This window comes from Bos mutus, chromosome 5, assembly GCF_027580195.1.
Source record: "Bos mutus isolate GX-2022 chromosome 5, NWIPB_WYAK_1.1, whole genome shotgun sequence".
Lineage (NCBI taxonomy): Eukaryota > Metazoa > Chordata > Mammalia > Artiodactyla > Bovidae > Bos > Bos mutus.
In genome coordinates, this window is record NC_091621.1 from 27,269,256 (window position 1) to 27,286,773 (window position 17,518).

The 17,518-nt window shown below is 38.8% G+C and overlaps 1 protein-coding gene across 2 annotated transcripts in view; it reads left to right on the forward strand.

Annotated features, from left to right (window-relative positions):
- Nucleotides 1-938: 938 nt before the first annotated feature.
- The window catches only part of RAP1B (RAP1B, member of RAS oncogene family), a 45,663-nt gene continuing 29,083 nt past the window's right edge, over nucleotides 939-17,518 (forward strand). Inside the window, exon 1 of one of the 2 annotated variants that reach the window (XM_070370558.1) lies at nucleotides 939-1,120. The gene's annotated coding sequence lies outside the window, so the exon portion shown is untranslated. The remainder of the gene's footprint in view (nucleotides 1,121-17,518) is intronic. The other variant, XM_070370557.1, reaches the window with a different exon arrangement.

The following is a 17,518-nucleotide window of genomic DNA, read 5'->3' on the forward strand; positions in this document are numbered from 1 at the left end:
ATTTTTGCTAATCTTCCAAATTTACAAAAATTCATAAAAATTTATTTCAAGAATGCTTTATAACAGGGTCCAGTTAAACTATGGACTAAGCAAAAATAAATCTTTAATGACCTCCCAATCCCAACTTTTCCCTGCACTTTGCTGTTTGAATACTTTTGTCCACCAAAACTCAATTTCATAAAAGCTAACATCTTGTATAAAGGGTAGTTGTATTTTAATCTTTTCTCTAATTGTGGTAAATTCCACTGTTAAGTCCCCACCCTTTTTGAAACAAGGCATTTTGGAACAGAAAGTGCTTTCTGTTGCCCAGTAGTCACATCACAAAGACCCCTATGGGTAATTCTTTAAGACTGCTCGAGTCATGCATTTAAATATACGCTTTATTTCACTCATATAGTTGATTTAGGTACAAAGTTGTTCGGGATTATGTATTGATTAACTGAGTTTGACGGGGTAATTTGGAAAGAACTGTAATAGATTAAGACACCCGACCTTTCAGGAGAAACCATTTCAAGAATGAAAAAGACTGTGCCCTGGCCTAGGTACCTTCGCGGGAGCTCTAGGTGTGGAAACAGCGCTGTTACTTCTCCGGCCACTTTCCCCAACACAAAGGAATACGCGAGCACCAACTGTTTGGTGGCGTCGTTGATTAAACTACAGTTTGCACTAAAGGCATCTTTTGAGTTTCGGACGGTTTCTAAGCTCTCGGCACCAGTGTAAACCCACTAAGGTCTCAGAAGTCAAGGCGAGATCGAAGGGGCTAGGTGGAGGAGGAAGAGAAACACCGCGGAGGAAACGCTGCGAAAGAGGCCCGGCATCGGCACAAGTGGCCCCGCCCCTCGACTCTCTCGCCCCGCCCTTCGGTGCCGCCCCTTCCCGGGCCGCGCACCCGCGCGCCCCGCCCGCGGACGGAAGCGAGAGCGAGGCTGAACGCCTGACGTCAAGGCGACACCGCCAAACCTCGCCCAGAGTCAGGCGTGTAAACCAGCCGGAGCGGCGGCGGCGGCGGCAGCAGCAGGGGTAGCGGCAGGACCGCCGTGGCGCCGGGAGCAGCGACTCGGAGGGAGCGTGAGGCGACGCTGGCTGCGGGCACCCGGTGACAGCGCGAGAGGTTCGCAGAGTGCGTGCGTGGCCACTGAGGGAGCGGCTGCGGCGGCCGCGCGGGGCGGGGGCCGGGCGCCTGCTGAGGGGAGCTGATGGGGTGCGGCGCGGGCCGGGCGGGGCGCGCGCGACGGTCAGGGGGCCAGGGCGGCGGCGGCGACGGCTGCCTCGCAGCGCGGCAGGTGGTGCTGGAGCTCGGCGCCGGTGCGGCGAGCGCGCTGCCTCCCAGGCCAGCGGGGACGAGCCGCCGCCGCGGGGGAACAGCGCGCTTTGCGGAAGGGGTCAAATGTCTGAAATATGGCGGAGGAAGTGAGAGCCCGAGGACCCCCCCACCCGCCTGCTCTTTTCTGGCCGCGGCCGCCGCTGCCTCTCAGCTGCCCGCCGTCCCTCGCCGGAAGACTCATCTCCCCGCCCCGGAGCCCCCTTGCCGGCCGCCTCGGTTCCTTCCCGGGTGTGAGTGGAAGTTAGAACGGAAACCAGAAAGTTGTCTTTTGCGGAGACTCAGCTTCCCCTAGTCCCGAGCAGGGGCGGAGAGCTTTCGGGGGAAACCACTCCCCGGCGCCTTGCGGGCTCGAGCCTGACAGGGGAAAAGTTTGCCTGAAACCGGGCTGGTTTGCTCCATTTGTTGCGGGAAGTGGCAGGAGGAAGGCAGCGGAGGGAGCCCCACCTAATCTGGCAGCAGCCACCGCGAAGAGAAAAACTGTTAAAGGGGCCTTTCCCATCGTCAGCAAGAGGAAATCTCTTTCTCTTAGAGAGGGAAAGAAAATCCAGGAAGTTTGTCCTCTTCTCTTTTTCGGACATCTCGGTCCGAAATCCGAGATGTCCTAACACTGACTGTCAGCACCATGAATATTATTTAAAACTACCCCCATTGAATCTAGCCATCCTAGTTTTTCTTCTGAAAACACCGATAGCTTTTGGAGAAAAGACTGTCCTTGCTGAGTTTTGTCCAAAGCTGACGATTTGCTTGCTCCCTCTTACTAGTTTAGAACATTTTTGCCCTGCAGCTCTTGTTCGGAGTGAAGATGAGCAGTTGTGTGTTACGGTAATGGGAAATCACGTTTTAACGGGGTAGAAAGTTGACACTGAATGAAGATTGTGATTTTAATATTTTAAAATTCAAGCTGATTGGGTTTTTGTTTTGCTAGTAGCATAGCATCTACTATATAAACATCTAAAATATAATTTATATTTCTTATAAAACTTAAAGGTTTCAACTCGAAAATTCATTTTTTTATCCTCTTATTTTGTAATTAGAGTGCTGTTTGGACTTGCTCAACAAAATTTTAGCAAGAGATAACATGAAAAGGGGAGACGTTCATTTAACTTAAAGCTGGTATCACTCGTGAAAGCTGAACCTTGAATAGTATTTGAGTCATAATGTAGTCATGGGACTTTTTAAGGGCCGGAAAGGGCTATTTAGATCATCCACTCCCACCCTCTGAATTTACGGTGGAGGAAACTGAGGCCTAGAAAAGATAAGATAACTAGTCAGTGGTCCTGCTGACTTGAAGGACAGTAAATGGCAACCCACTCCAGTGTTCTTGCCTGGAGAATCCCAGGGACGGCGGAGCCTGGTGGGCTGCTGTCTATGGGGTCGCATAGAGTCCGACATGACTGAAGCGACTTAGCAGCAGCAGCAGCAGTCTATCCATAGTAGGGAAGCTGGAGGAAAAAATACGAAGTTTTTATGGTGAATTATTACATTTTGTAGAGGATAGACGTCCCATCATACTCCAAAAATACAAGTACCTTAGTCAGTGTAGAAGAACCCTTTGGGTAGTTTCATTACCAGGTTTTAAGAGAGGAAGTTGATATTCAGAATGATTAAATAACTTTAAGGACACAGAGCCGTGAATGATAGTCTTATTTGAGCCCATCCATACTTTTGGTCTCTGCATTATTGTGAAGGTGGTTTCACTTGCATTTTCTTTTTGTCATTCATAATAAATTGTGAGACTCCCTTATCTGAAGAAGCCAGAAAGTAAATCTTTGAAACACCTGTATCCAGTTTGGTTTTAATGTGCCAGGTATGGGAATACAACTGAAGAACCCAATAATAAACTGAGTTAATTTTAAAATGTGGTATGGGTTCATGACACTGTTGTTCCTTCTGCCCCTAACACCCACCCTCCCCCACCCTATGAAAATCGTCTCTTCTATGACAAGTATCGCTTCCTGCAGTCTGTTATTTTACCTGTTTTTTGTTATCCCACTAAATTATAAACTCCATGTATTGTTTGTATGCCCTGAAACACAGGCATAGTATCTTAACATAGAGACAATACTGGTTTGTTAAATGTAAGTACCATGAGGGTAGGAACTTGATCCATTTTATTCTCTACTGTATCTTCGTTCCTAGAACCTTGCCTATGCATGCGGTATTTAGCATTTATATTTGGTATTAACTAATGAATATTTAAAAGAGATGATATTTGAAGAGATCTTTGTATTCCTTCAAAAAGAAACTTTTCCACATTGGCTTTGGAGCCATTTTAACTTTACAGATTGATTTTTATCCTCAAAGCAATCTTGTACTGTGGCGTTTCAGTATTTCCTCTTAGCTGTATAAAGTGAAAGAGTCCCCATGGTAAGGAGCCACCATGTAAGGAGGGTGTTATCAAGTGTGTCCTCTGATATAATTCAATATTGGTAGAAGGCTGCTGGGGAGATTGATAACATAGCAACTAATTATACATGTTGTTTTAAATATAAAGTCTAAGCTTTGGATGAGAAATTATCCATGTTCAATTTTCTTTGACTTTTGTTGTAGGTATTTGATCAGTGTTTATTAAGGCAGTGAAATTAAATAGGGAATGGATCTCATACAAATAGAATTTGGTTAATTTTTCAAAGGTGTCATTTATTTTTCTTCCAAAAGTGTAAGTAGACAGTTTTATTATTGAATATCAGGATCTTATTGGTATGCATGTATCATTTTCCCAAAGACTTAATGTGTTTTTGGGTTGCTGCTGCTGCTGCTAAGTCGCTTCAGTCCTGTCCGACTCTGTGCAACCCCATAGACCAGGCTCCCCCGTCCCTGGGATTCTCCAGGCAAGAACACTGGAGTGGGTTGCCAGTTCCTTCATGTTTTGGGGTTATGTATTGGTAAAGAGGGAGTGGTTATTGATCTGTAGTGTTTAGATTTGACTGACACGGGGAGTAGTTTAGTATTTATGAACTGAATAGTCAAAAGCTGTCTTCTATTATGGCAATGATGTCACATGTTCAGTCTATAGAAAATCTTGATAAAGATTGGTTATAAACTTTGTAAGACCATATAAGGTTGTAACTAAATTTATGCCTTGATTTTTTTTTCTTCTCCTATCATTTTTGAAGACTCTTAATTTACCCTTTTCAAATTGGATTTCTTTTAGAAAAAGTTAAGAAACATATTTTGGCTTATGTAATGATTCATTGTAATATTAGACATCTGCAAATGACTTGCCCTTGTGCTGAGAAGCTAATGTTTTTCAGTGTTCTTAAAATATTTTGCAGTAGTACTAAAAGGTACTAATTATTACCTTTTGAGAACTTAAAAGTCATGAAAAGACTTTTAAGTCATTTATTAGTCCTTTGGAAATTTTATGAATACAATGGAAGCAGTAGGTACAAGGAATAGAATGAATTTATCTATTTGCAGTAAAGACTGGCTTGCTGTTTAATCTCGTAGTTTGTTTGAACCTATTTGGTCACTGGATTCTAAGACCAATCCTTTTAATCTTATATTTTATGTTTTATAGAAGAAAAGTTACCAGGAACTTTTTGCTGCCTTAAAAAAATTAAAATCACTTTTTAAAGTAGATCACTAACAAAAAGAAATATCAGTTCTCCATACTTCCTAATACTAGTGTGTTTATTACTGATATTAGTCAAATAAAGGCTACATAGCAACTGATTATTATTTCAGTAATGTCTTAAAAAAATTTTCATTGTATCAATAATGGATCAACATATTCAAACTTTTTTAAAGGAGCCAGCCTTAAAACTTATAAAAGAAGAAATGACAATTTGAGGAAATGTACCAGGGTTTTAAATAATATTTAAATTACTTATCAAAAGAAAAAATACTGGGGGAATTCCCTGGTGGTCCAGCGCTTAGAACTCCACACTTCAACTGCACAGGGCCTGGGTTCAATCCCTGGTCAGGAAACTAAGATCCCACAAGATACCCTGAGGCCAAAAAAAGAAAAAGGATGTATATTTGCCACATGAACTGAAGAATTTCCATCTGGAATTTACTATGTAGAACAATATTCTGGGATATTACTAAGTCTAAAATTGTATATGATGTGCTCAAGTACTAGAAATATGTTCACATTTAAATTAAGAATCTTAGTCTATTAAGAACTTACAGAATAATTATCTAGTGTTCTGATTTTGGATTTTATATTGGACTGGTTCCTAATGCTTAACATTTGTGCTTTTACTATTTTGTAATTTTGTAGTTGAGCGTGCACTAGGTGGTCTTGTCCAGTGGTGGATGGTGAGAGGTTTTAACTTGTACAGGTAGACTTAAAGATATTAAAGGAAGAGAGCATCCATTTAAAGCAGTTACACATAATTTTGACCACTACTGATTTCTTGAAATCATCACTTTTACTACATGATAGAGCTGCTTCTTGAGTTTTTCAGTAGTTGCTTTGAGTATTTATTTCAGTAAATCTGTACTTTTAATAAAATAGTTTTCTCTCCTGTATTTAAAACTTAGCATTTTGCTAAGTAACTTTATTTTGAAAGTATACAGTGGACTAATTGCTCTATTGGTGGATCACTTCTACCTGTTGCTTTCCTCTTCTTTGCCTTCTGGGAAAGAAACAAAGATGAAAGAAAATCTGTTTTGTCCATGTAATAGCAGTTTTTGGCAAAAGCTTCTAAAGAGGAAATGGAAAATGTTACTCAAAATTCTAATTATCTGTGTTTTCTATAATTTTTCCTTATTAGAATATATTTTTCAAGTCACTGTGTTCTAAAAAAAAATGGAGTTTCTAAAAGTTCTTAGATACTGGGAATAAGGACTATAAATAAAAGCTCTTTTTGTTTAATTAATAGTATGTTGGTGTCAAAGTGGTGTGCATATTGCATCCAGCTTTCACCTTGGGTTTTAAGGTTGTAGTGAGACTACATTATGCTAGCATAGTTAGGTCTGCTGCTTCTAAGATTTGTAGTTAAGCTCTTCAGTATCTATAGCAAAACTGAGGAATCCCTCAGGAATCTTGAATTCTGTACTGCACAGATAATAACAGAGGATGGTAATACGGTATATAAACATGTGCATTTATTATTGTGCTGCTCTTGAAATTGTTGAACTTGAGATATTACACAAAAGTGCTTTGAATACAGATAAGTATAATGAAGAAAATTAGTATCACTTGTAATTTTTACCAGTGCAGTGAATTTTAAGGCAAAATTTGTACTTCTTTTCTGAAGTTTTCCTAACCTCTTTGCTTCCTTGGTGGGAAAGATGGCATATACTACTTAGAGATGTTGAGGATTCAGTGCAGTATTATTCATAAATGTTTATAAAATACACTAACGGGTAGTATTTTTTGTTCTTTATGATAAAACTTCTCTTCACCTTTAGCATTGCTGGTGCCAAGTAAAGTTGATTAAGTTACTTAATTTTTAAGATTCCTACTAAGATGTGAATGAGAACTAAGGAAGAAAATTGTGATTGTGAACAAATAAATTCTCTAGCTCAGTGGTTTTCAAAGAATGGTCGAAGGAATCCTGAGGATTGCCTTGACATTTGCAGGGAATCTACAAGTAGAAAACTTTTTACAGTAATACTGAGATGTCTTTTGCGTTTTCACTGTATTGATAGCTGTACCAGAGCACAAAAGCAAAAGTCAATAAAGCTTGACATCTTAAATCAGGTCAGAGTACCACACCGTATTAGCAGTCATTGTCTGTATTCTTCACTGCCATATACCCACACTTTAAAAAAGAAAACCTAAACACACTTGATGAAGAAGTTTAAAAAAAAAAATCAAACGTCAACTTTATACACATTATTTTAGAGTACTATAACTAAATAGAAAGTATGCTTAAAATATTTTTCTTTTTTTTTTTCGGTCCTTACTGAAGTATAATGGTTGTCTCTATGGAAAGCATTTGTGTGATTATTTGAGTTGCAAGCTGAATCAGCCACTTTTTTAATGAACTCTGTTTTTACTTAAAAGAATGCTTGACAGACTGAAGAAGTGTTTCAGACTTGGGTATTACATTTTCCCTAAAGTGAACCTGTTGCTTTAAAAGGAAAAGATTGACAGTATTTATGAGCAGTGGTTAAAGTTCTAATTTTCCAGTGAAACTTAGAATTTTGTAAAATTTGTGTTAGTAAGCAACTGTGCTCCTCACAGCTTCTTAATATCTTAAAAAAGTTTTCTGATGATATTGGTGATGTTAATGAACATGGTTTTTAAAATACTATGTAATAAAATACGTCAGTATTTGAAGATCAACATGATTCTATAAGCAAGTATTTTCCAAGTCACCAGTGCTTGAAAATCATGTGGGGATAAGAAATCCTTCCAAAGTTCTAACTAGACCACTGAGTCGTAATGTAATAGAGAACACAAGGTTTCTTGATAAGGTTTATTGATTTATTGATACATTCCAGTATATTGCAGCTAATAGAGGTTGGTATAGCATCAAAAGAGAATATCAACATTTATTTGAAAGGCTGTTAAGATATTCCCATCTGTTCATCTGGTTATTACTTTTTTGTGTATATTACTTATTTTTCTGTGCTTTACAATATATTGAACAAATTTTTGTTGCGGGGGAAGAGAAGAATAGGAACCATAGATGAACACTGTGAGGCAAGTTTAGTTTCTTGGCAGTTTTTTTGTTCGTTTGTTTTTTCCTGTTGAACAGTCTATTCAACATTTGGGGGGTGGGGGTGGGCCACATCTCACTGCTTGCAGAGTTTTAGTTCCCTGGCCGGGCATTGAACTGCCAGGTTTCCTGGCAGTGAAAGCACCGAGTCCTAACTACTGGACCAACAGGGAATTCCTCCCATTCAATTTTTGATCACAGTAATAGATTATGTAATTTTTTAAGCCACTTTCTGGTTTTAATACTTGTTTTGTACATCTGATGATTTAACCATAGATAGGTTGCATATGCTGTATTCAGGTTTTCACATAACCTTGAATATATTTTTAATAGTTGTCTTTCACAATTTTAGGATATGTAGTAGCTTTCATCTGGTAATTCAGACAATAAATAAATAAATAAATAATCAATGTGGGAGACCTGGGTTTGACCCCTGGGTTGGAATGATCCCCTGAAGGAGGTATGGCCACCCACTCCAGTATTCTTGCCTGGAGAATCCCCAGAACAGAGGAGACTGGTGGGCTACAGTCCATGGAGTCAGAAAGAGTCGGACATGACTGAGCGACTGAGCAGAGCACAGTAGCTTTCATACAGTGAAGCTATGGATTTTTTCCCCTTTCGAGGTTAGTGTCTCCTTGACCTGAGAATTTGACATGATAGTTCTCCAAAACAAATTATTTTTTTACCTTCTAGAAGAAAGTTGTTTCTTTTTTATGTTTGTTTAATAACAAACCTCATTAAACAACCATTTTTATAAAAGTCGTGTCTTAGGGTTATTCCAAATTTTAAAGGATTTTTAAGCTAACCTGCATGCAGTTCAAGTAATTTCAGATTATGAAAGAAGTAAGATACATAAATTATAGTCTGTAGTGTACCTAGTTTCTTGGAAATTTAGTGCCAGTTATTTCCCTGGAAATAATGGGTACGTTCTGTGAGGAAACAGAGTATTGAGTCTGAACATCACTACTTGAAAGAACAGGGTTTGTATCAGAGAGGATACGACGTGGTTTAGAAAAGTGTGAAAAGGTAATAACTTCAGGATAGTTTCAGGGATTAAGTATTTAGAATTCCTGCTTCCATGAGCTAATCCTGCAGTAAGGTAGGGGAGTTTAATAGGAAGCTTTAGTGCTCCCTATATTAAATAATTAACTGGTCAGCCATTCTGGCTGTTCTGAATTAGAGAACGTACTGTGATCATATTTTATGTCCTGGACATGCAAACTAGTTACAAAGTTGCCACTTGCTATTGCTTATATAGTTTTATTTGCTAGCTAAAAAAATATTTGAAATTCCCTCTCTTTTAGGATTTTTTATACTTAGCTTTTTTTTTTTTTTTGAGAGCTCTGTCTCGTATTTGGTCATCCTTCAACAAAGAAAGGGCTTCTCTCATAGCTCAGTTGGTAAATCATCTGCCTGCAATGCGGAGACCTGGGTTCGATTCCTGGGTCGGGAAGATCCCCTGGAGAAGGAAATGGCAACCCACTCCAGTATTCTTGCCTGGAGAATCCCATGGACAGAGGAGCCTGACAGGCTACAGTCCATGGGATCGCAAGAGTCGGACACGACTTGGCGACTAAACCACCACCACCAACAACAACAAAGAAAAGATTAGATTTGCAAGCTTTTAAATACAGAAGAGCATTTATAACACTTTGCTATTGTTTACATGAAAGTAATGATGGTAATGGGAGAAGGCAATGGCACCCCACTCCAGTACTCTTGCCTGGAAAATCCCATGGATGGAGGAGCCTGGTAGGCTGCAGTCCATGGGGTTGCACAGAGTCGGACACGACTGAAGCGACTTAGTAGTAGTAGTAGTAGTAATGATGGTAATAATAGGCAAGGAAGAGGTGAAAGGGCAGGAAGTAGAACAAAAAGAAAGAGAATGGTGATTAAGAAGTTCTTTTTCTAAGGAGCAGGGCTGCTATTGAGCAAAAGTGGTAAACTCCACTATGAAAAGCACTATGGTGCTTTAGTGACTGATATATCTTGTCCACCAGCGGGTCCTCTGTAGAGGATAAATCAATATTATCTATCAGTTAGAAATTATGGTTTTAGAGTAAAAGTTTGATCACTATGTGTATGAGGTGAGAGTACTTTGCTGTTTTTACTCTGTTTGTCCCCCCTCCTTCCCCTGCTGTGTCCAAAGTCTATTTTCTGTCTGTGTCTCTATTCCTGTCCTGCAAATAGGTTCATCAGTACCACATTTCTAGATTCCGTATCTATGCGTTCATATACGGCATTAGTTTTTCTCTTTCTGACTGCCTTCACTCTGTATAACAGGCTCTAGGTTCATTCACCTCACCAGAGCTGACTCAAATGCATTCCCTTTTACGGCTGAGTAATATTCCATTGTGTATATGGACCACAACTTCTTTATCTGTTCATCTGTCAGTGGACATCTAGGTTGCTTCCATATCCTAGCTATTATAAATAGTGCTGCAGTGAACATTGGGGTACATGTGTCTTTTTCAGTTATGGTTTTCTTAGGGTATATGCCCAGTATATGGGGTTGTTGGGTCATTTGGTAATTTTATTCCTAGTTTTTTAAGGAATCTCCATATTGTTCTCCATAGTGGCTGTATCAATTTACATTTCCACTAACTGTGCAATAGGGTTCCCTTTTCTCCACACCCTCTCCAACATTTATTGTTTGTAGATTTTTGATGATGGCTAGTCTGACAAATTGTATAATTTTAGTTGAGAGAATACAGTGTTCAATGGCTTGTTATCAATTCCCATCATAGGCTATTTCTTACACTGAATTTTTTTTAAGTGTTACATTTATTTCCAGCTATAATCCCTCATTATTTAGGGCATCTGTCTCTTGAGGACTCATTCATCTGACTGCTGTAATTGAGAGCTAGTTGATCTCAGTTACTGTATGTTATGATTAAATTGCGTTATTATGCACAAAAGATTCTTAGCAAAGACATGAAAATTTAATAATCACAAAATGTAAATGGAAGTTCCAAATAGTACCCAAATGAGTGATATAGATGAGTGCTTATAGAATTAAAGGAAGAAGTGAAAACTCTTAGACTTTAGTAGTCCAAGATGACCTTGAAAATGAGGTGAGAGTGTACATGATATTGAAGGGGTAAGTTTTAGACTAACAGTGAACTCCAGGTAGACAGCACAGAAATTAGAAAGGTGAAAAGTTGTTCAAGAGTATTTTGCTGTAGTAGATGTTTATGAAATGGATTATAGGTCCGTAATACTTTACCTATAACCCTTGGTGCCAGGTAATTAGGAATTCAGAACTTTGGGGAAAGATTTGTTTTGAATTTTAGTAAGAGTAATCAAGCACTTAATATTTCTAAAGTGAAGCATGAATAATTACAGTAAATGGGATAAACAAAAACTGTAAATAGCTTCACATCAGTGCTTAGGTGAAATCTGGCTGTATAAAAATGTTATATTAGGTCAGGTTTTGCCACTAAATTAAACTTCAGGTTTCAGAGATTTTCTGATTTCAGATTTTCTGAGAAATGGGTCTTAAATAGTTGGAAAGACTTTCTTCTTTATTACTTTGTGTCTTTGGTGAGGACATCAGGGTCTGAAAATGTTACTTTGAAGCAGTTAGTATAGAAACAGTCTCTGCCAAGGAGTTCATTTTGACACAGACTTAGGGTGGAAGGCACTGCTGAGGGTGTTAAGTCTTTAAAGGTATAGGAGAACCACCTAATTTGAGTCCAGTTAAATGTTTGAAAGTAGTAGAGGTTCATGAGTGTATATTAGTGCCTGGAAAGGAGTAGTGTTTTTTTTTTTTTTTTAATGCTTGAGAGCTCATATTTTAGCTAAGGTTTCGTCTTTGATTTTGAAAGTCTTATACCCTGCAGTTTGTCTCCCAATTGATAGGTTTCTAAGAATTATATAATACATTTAATTGTGAGCTGAGAGCACAAGAGAAAATTAGAATAGGCATATGGTAGGACTAACATAATCTCTATTGTAACATCCTTGGTGGAATTACTTGGTATTGACAAGGGAAGAATTTTAAAAATCTGAAGATCCTTCTTTGAAACTCAGGATTGATCATAAGTACCTGCCCACTTTTTGTGTTTTCCACATATGCTCACCTCATTCTAGCAGCCTAATTACCTCTAACTTCAGTCCTCATTGCCTTTATCCATTCATTTGGTGTATGTTAATGTCCAAGAATGCAAACGTGTGTGCTATTTTTAGATATTGACTTGTATCCATAATTGCCAAGGCAGGCATGTTTCAAAGCTACTTTATTTTAAAAAGTGCTTATTGACCTAATAATTATACTCATAAGTGGAATAATGTATGACAAAGCCAAATGTAAGCATTGTTTATGGCTTCCAAAGTGTGGTATGCCTTTTATTTTTCTAAGTGGTCTTTATTTTACTGGGTACTAAGTGCATCTGTAAATAAACTGAGGAGGCTAGAGTGTAACAGGAAGAACTATTAAATTAGACAGCTAGCTACATAAACCAGTGTGGGCATTAAATAACATAAACTGTTGCTTAGATTAAGGTAATAACATTATTAGAGAAAACTATGTTAAGTACTTGTGTTTCCACTATCTTTTGTTAGTTGGTTAATTTTTCTCTTCTGAACTTGTGGCACATTTATTAGGAAATTTTCCATTAGGAGTGCCCTGCTCTTGAAATTTCACTTAGAATATAATGCAAATTATATAAACCCACAGTCTAAAATTATGGCATTCTTATTATGGTTTCAAATGCATTTGGGGACAGTCATATTAAGCTTTGTCATTAAAATCTCAGGAAGGGAACACTAAAATGAAATAAAAATTTGTGTAGTCATTTGTTCCTTTTCTCGTAGAAGACTAATTCGGTTTATTTCTGAATTCAGCCTTATATTGAAACAGACTGTAAAGTTCTGTTTAAAAAGTGTTCCCCCATCCTTGTGGAGGGTAGTGTATTATAAAATCTGAATATCTGTTAAATGTTTGTGACATTTTTCCACTCATAGAAATGAATGTGATTTGTTCGGGAATCCTTACCCTTAACTTGAATTCTAATCTATCTGCTGGTAGTAAAGAGCTTCACTTCTGATTTCTTGAGATGCATGAAAACAAATACTTTTCCTAACTAATAAGGATATCTTTGTAATTGATATAATCATTTCATTCTGCAACCTGTTCAGCAAACAGTATTGAGCACCTTTGGTATAAGTGTTAAATTCTGGACTCACAAATTCAGGAGGCTTGGAGAAATGTGGCTTCACTAGGAACATAGTAAAATATCTGGTTAACCTTCTTACTCCCCCAAATAGTCATCCCTTTGGAGTGGTGGTGTCTCTTCTTTTGTGTGATGTGTGGAAGCTAAGCTGTTAAGAATGGATTATTTGAATGACTAAGGATTGTTTAAAATATTCTGGAGGCCTCGGGAACACAAAGACCTTTCTGTACTAAATTGGGAACACTTAATTGGAAGCAAAAAAAGGGGATATAGGTCTTAGGATCTTGAGGAAAGGAGGTTTTATCAGTACTTTAAAAACACACATATCTAATTCCTATGATATTGAGAGATGTTACTGATAACCACTGGTCTAATATCACTTAATTCTCCTAGACTTTGGGGGCTTTAAGATATAAATTTGATCTGACCTTGAGACATCCCGTCCAACCATTCCCATGGGTGCCTTGCCGCTTAAATATCGAATGCATGGTTCTTTACTTCCTAGCCTGCCAGGGTATGGCTAATACCCCGGCCAGGCTGCATCTAACAGAAACATCATATCTGACTATAAGTGTCGTATATGAACAGACAGATGTGGGTGTTCACATTTATCTTTAGAGAGACTCAGTGTCTGAAAACACGCAGACCTAAATGATAGTCTTGGTGGATAATCTGAAAATGCCAAGTACTAGCTTTTGCAGACTCCCTTGGTAGCTGGGGCACAAGTACTTGACATAGGCCCAAGAAACAAAGAACTTTTTAAAATAATCTGAAAGAAAACTTTGCAGAGTCCTAGTGGCATGAATACTTTTAATGTTAGGCTGTTTATTATATTAACTACTTCCATAATCAAAGTGAGAAGATTTAATAAATCAAATTTAGCTTCACATGTAAAGAATATACTTTAACCAAGACACCCTTTCCTGTTTTATCTGTGAAACATGATGGAGTTTTGGGATATGTTGGAGTCTTACCTTAAGTTCTCCTAATAATACTTTTTTCATCCTCACAAATAAACAATCGAATCTGTGGACCAAGTGAATAAGGTGCCTCTTGAATGTTGTGAAATAGAGCAACATCAACCATGCCAGAACCAAAATTGTTGTTTGTGAGACAGTCCTAAGCGTTCACGTGGACCATTCTTTATTCCTTTTGGGGTTTTCTGTTGAGGTTTTTGCATATTATTTTGCAGCTAGTTCATCTTTATGAAACTATCAGACAACAATGCTAACTTTATAAAATATTCTACAGCAGAAGTTTTCAAAGGTTTTTTATTTACAATCCTGTTTCTGCTTTCCCTAAACCATAACAGACATTGATCATTGAGGACTGTACTCTTTTCCCTTTGTGTCCCGAATCATTAACAACTGTACTCCTGGTAGCCATTAATATTTTGAGTAGCTGTTTGAACTAAAGCCCTTTTGCAAAAAAAATAAAAAATCCCTTTTGCCACCAGTGAATTAATAGACAAGATCTGTCCTTATCCTTAGCTCTTCCAGGACAGTATCAACAAACTTTCTGTAAAGGGCCAGTTGGACCATATAGTCACAACCACTCAACTCTGCTGTTTTAGTATGAGTAACTGTAGACAGTACGCAATTGCATGGCTGTGTTCCAACAAAACATTATTTACCTAAGACAGACATGGTAAAATTTGGCCTGTGGGCTGGAGTTAGCCAACCTGTGCTCTAGGGCTGGAAACTGGTTTTGATTCATTCAACAAATAATTGCCTTTGTATTCCAGACACTGTGTTAAGTGTTGGTTATACGGCAATTAACATTATATGTAGATCTCTGGCCATGAGGTATTTAAGCCTTAACTGATTATTTTTTTAATGCTTTCTATGTGCTTAGTCACTCAGTCATATCCAACTCTTCTTGACCCCGCAGCTTGTAGCTCACCAGGCTGCTCTGTTCATGGGGATTCTCCAGGCAAGAATATTGGAGTGGGTGGCCATGCCCTCCTTCAGCAGAGCTTCCCAACCCAGGGATCAAACCCAGGTCTCTTGCATTGCAGGCAGATTCTTTACCATCTGAGCCACCAGGGAAGCCCTTTAATGCTTTAGGTATACTCAAAGCAGCTTGAGGAAAAATGTAAGAAATAAGTGTTAGTCTCTCAGTCATATCCGACTGTTTGCGACCCCATGAACTGTAGCCCTCCAGGCTTCTCTGTCTATGGGATTCTCTAAGCAAGAATACTGGAGTGGATTGCCATTCCCTTCTCCAGAGGAATCTTCCTGACCCAGGGATTGAACCCAGGTCTCCTGCATTGCAGGCAGATTCTTTACTGTTTGAGCTTCAGGAAAGTCCAAAAAATATGGCCTGCCCCATATATTTGCCTCATTTGTCAGTACAGATGAGATCTTAGGCAAGTACCCTAAGTGCGGTGTTCTGTGGTAGTGTTACTAACAGTAATCTCAGGATGCTTTAGATACCAGATGGCGAGGTGTGAAAGTTAGCATCTTGTTATAAAAAGGAGGTGGGGGGCACCTAGGATGCCTGGGTCTAGTATCTGCTCTGTCTGAATGTAATAGCTGCTTCGTATTCATACGGTGTTGTGGGATAAAACTGAAATGACCAGTTGTTTTAACTGTCTTCTGTTAGTCTCCTGCAGTTTCTTTCCTCTATGCAGCATATTGCTTCTAACCTCTTCATTTTGATTTTCATCATATTTGTTAATAGATTTTATCTTACAAATCAATTCATGCATTTTAAAAGTAGGTCATATATTAATCATATTTAATAAAATGCTGAACTTTTCTATATGTATTATCCTGGTTTCTGTTAGAATTCCTTTTATTCATTTAAAAAGTACCTCATGTATTAACAACGCATATATATATATGGAATCTAGAAAAACAATACTGATGAGCCAATTTGCAGGGCAGCAGTCTAGACACAGACATAGAGAACAGACTCCCGGACCGTGGGGGCGGGAGGAGAGGGCGGAGCGCATGGAGAGAGCAGCATGGAGACATACACAACACTGCATGTAAACCAGATGGGGGACTCAGAGAACTCAAACCAGGGCTTTGTGACAACAGAGGGCTGGGATGGGGTGGGAGGTGAGAGGGAGCTTCAAGAGGGAGGGGATGTATGTATGGGACTTCCCTGGTGGCTTAGTGCTAAAGAAACTGCCTGCAATGCAGAAGATGCAGGAGACCTGGGTTCGATTGCTGGGTTGGGATGATCCCCTGGAGGAGGGCATGGCAACCCACTCCAGTATTCTTGCATGGAGAATCCCAGGGACAGAGGAGCCTGGCGGGCTACGGTCCATGGGGCCGCAAGGAGTTGGACACGACTGAAGTGACTGGGCGCACACACACGGCTGAATCACATTGAGGTATGGCAGACATCAACACCGTACTGTAAAGCGTAAAGCAACTATCCTTCAATTAAAAATTGATAGATTTTAAGAAGGGGAAGTGCCTTTAATTTTCTCCATATTGGTATAGTTTTCTTCAAAATATCCACTGTGGTTGGTTACAAAATGAGTCAGATCTCTTGACCAGAACTCAGAGATCTTCATTTTATCTTAACTGTAGACTCTCTCGCTATTTTTACCGTCTTGTTCTTTTTTACCTTGAGGTCCACTCAGACCGTGCTTTCTCTTGTAGTCTAGTCATATTCCTACATTTTGCTGCCTTCTGTGCCTTTGCTTTCACTTTTCTCTGGTATGTTTTCCTTAACGCCTAAACTTTTAGTCATTTGCTATCTTCTTCATAAATCTGTTCCTGACCTTTTCCTCAATTTCCATAGTATTGTTGTGTTTCTCACAGTTTGCATGATTTTTGTCTCATCTTTCTTAAAAAATTGTAAGCTTCTTGAGAACAAGTATGTTTTGTTCATCTTTGTAACCCTCGTGATCATTTGCACTGAATACATATTCAGATACTAATTCGATGAAAACTGTGATTTCCTGCTTAAGCAAGGGACACTGTTCCTTCATGACAAATTCCTTGGATTTTTATCCAAATGAGAAAAGTCATGTCAAAATACATTGTAAATTGTAAAGGCTGTACAAATACTGTTTGGTACCATAAACACTCAAACTTGGCTCATACAAGTGCTGCTATGCACAGTTTGCTTTTTAATTTCCATGTTTTGTTTCAGAGAAAAAAATGATAGTGAAAAAAGATAAGCTTTGTAGTACGTTTGCAAGATTTTTTCTAAGCTTTCACAGTTTCACATGTTTAAAACTATGAAACATGAGAGGAAGAAAATTCCTATCAGTATGTGTTCCACCAAAGGTGACCCGCTACCTTGTTTTGCTTGGACTGGGAAGTTCCTGGGACACAAGACTTGGAATGCTAAAACCACGACTGTTGGTCACCCTACGTCCACTTTATGACGTAGCTGTCTTTTTTGCTTATAACTGTTTGTTGTTATTCAGTCGCTAAGTT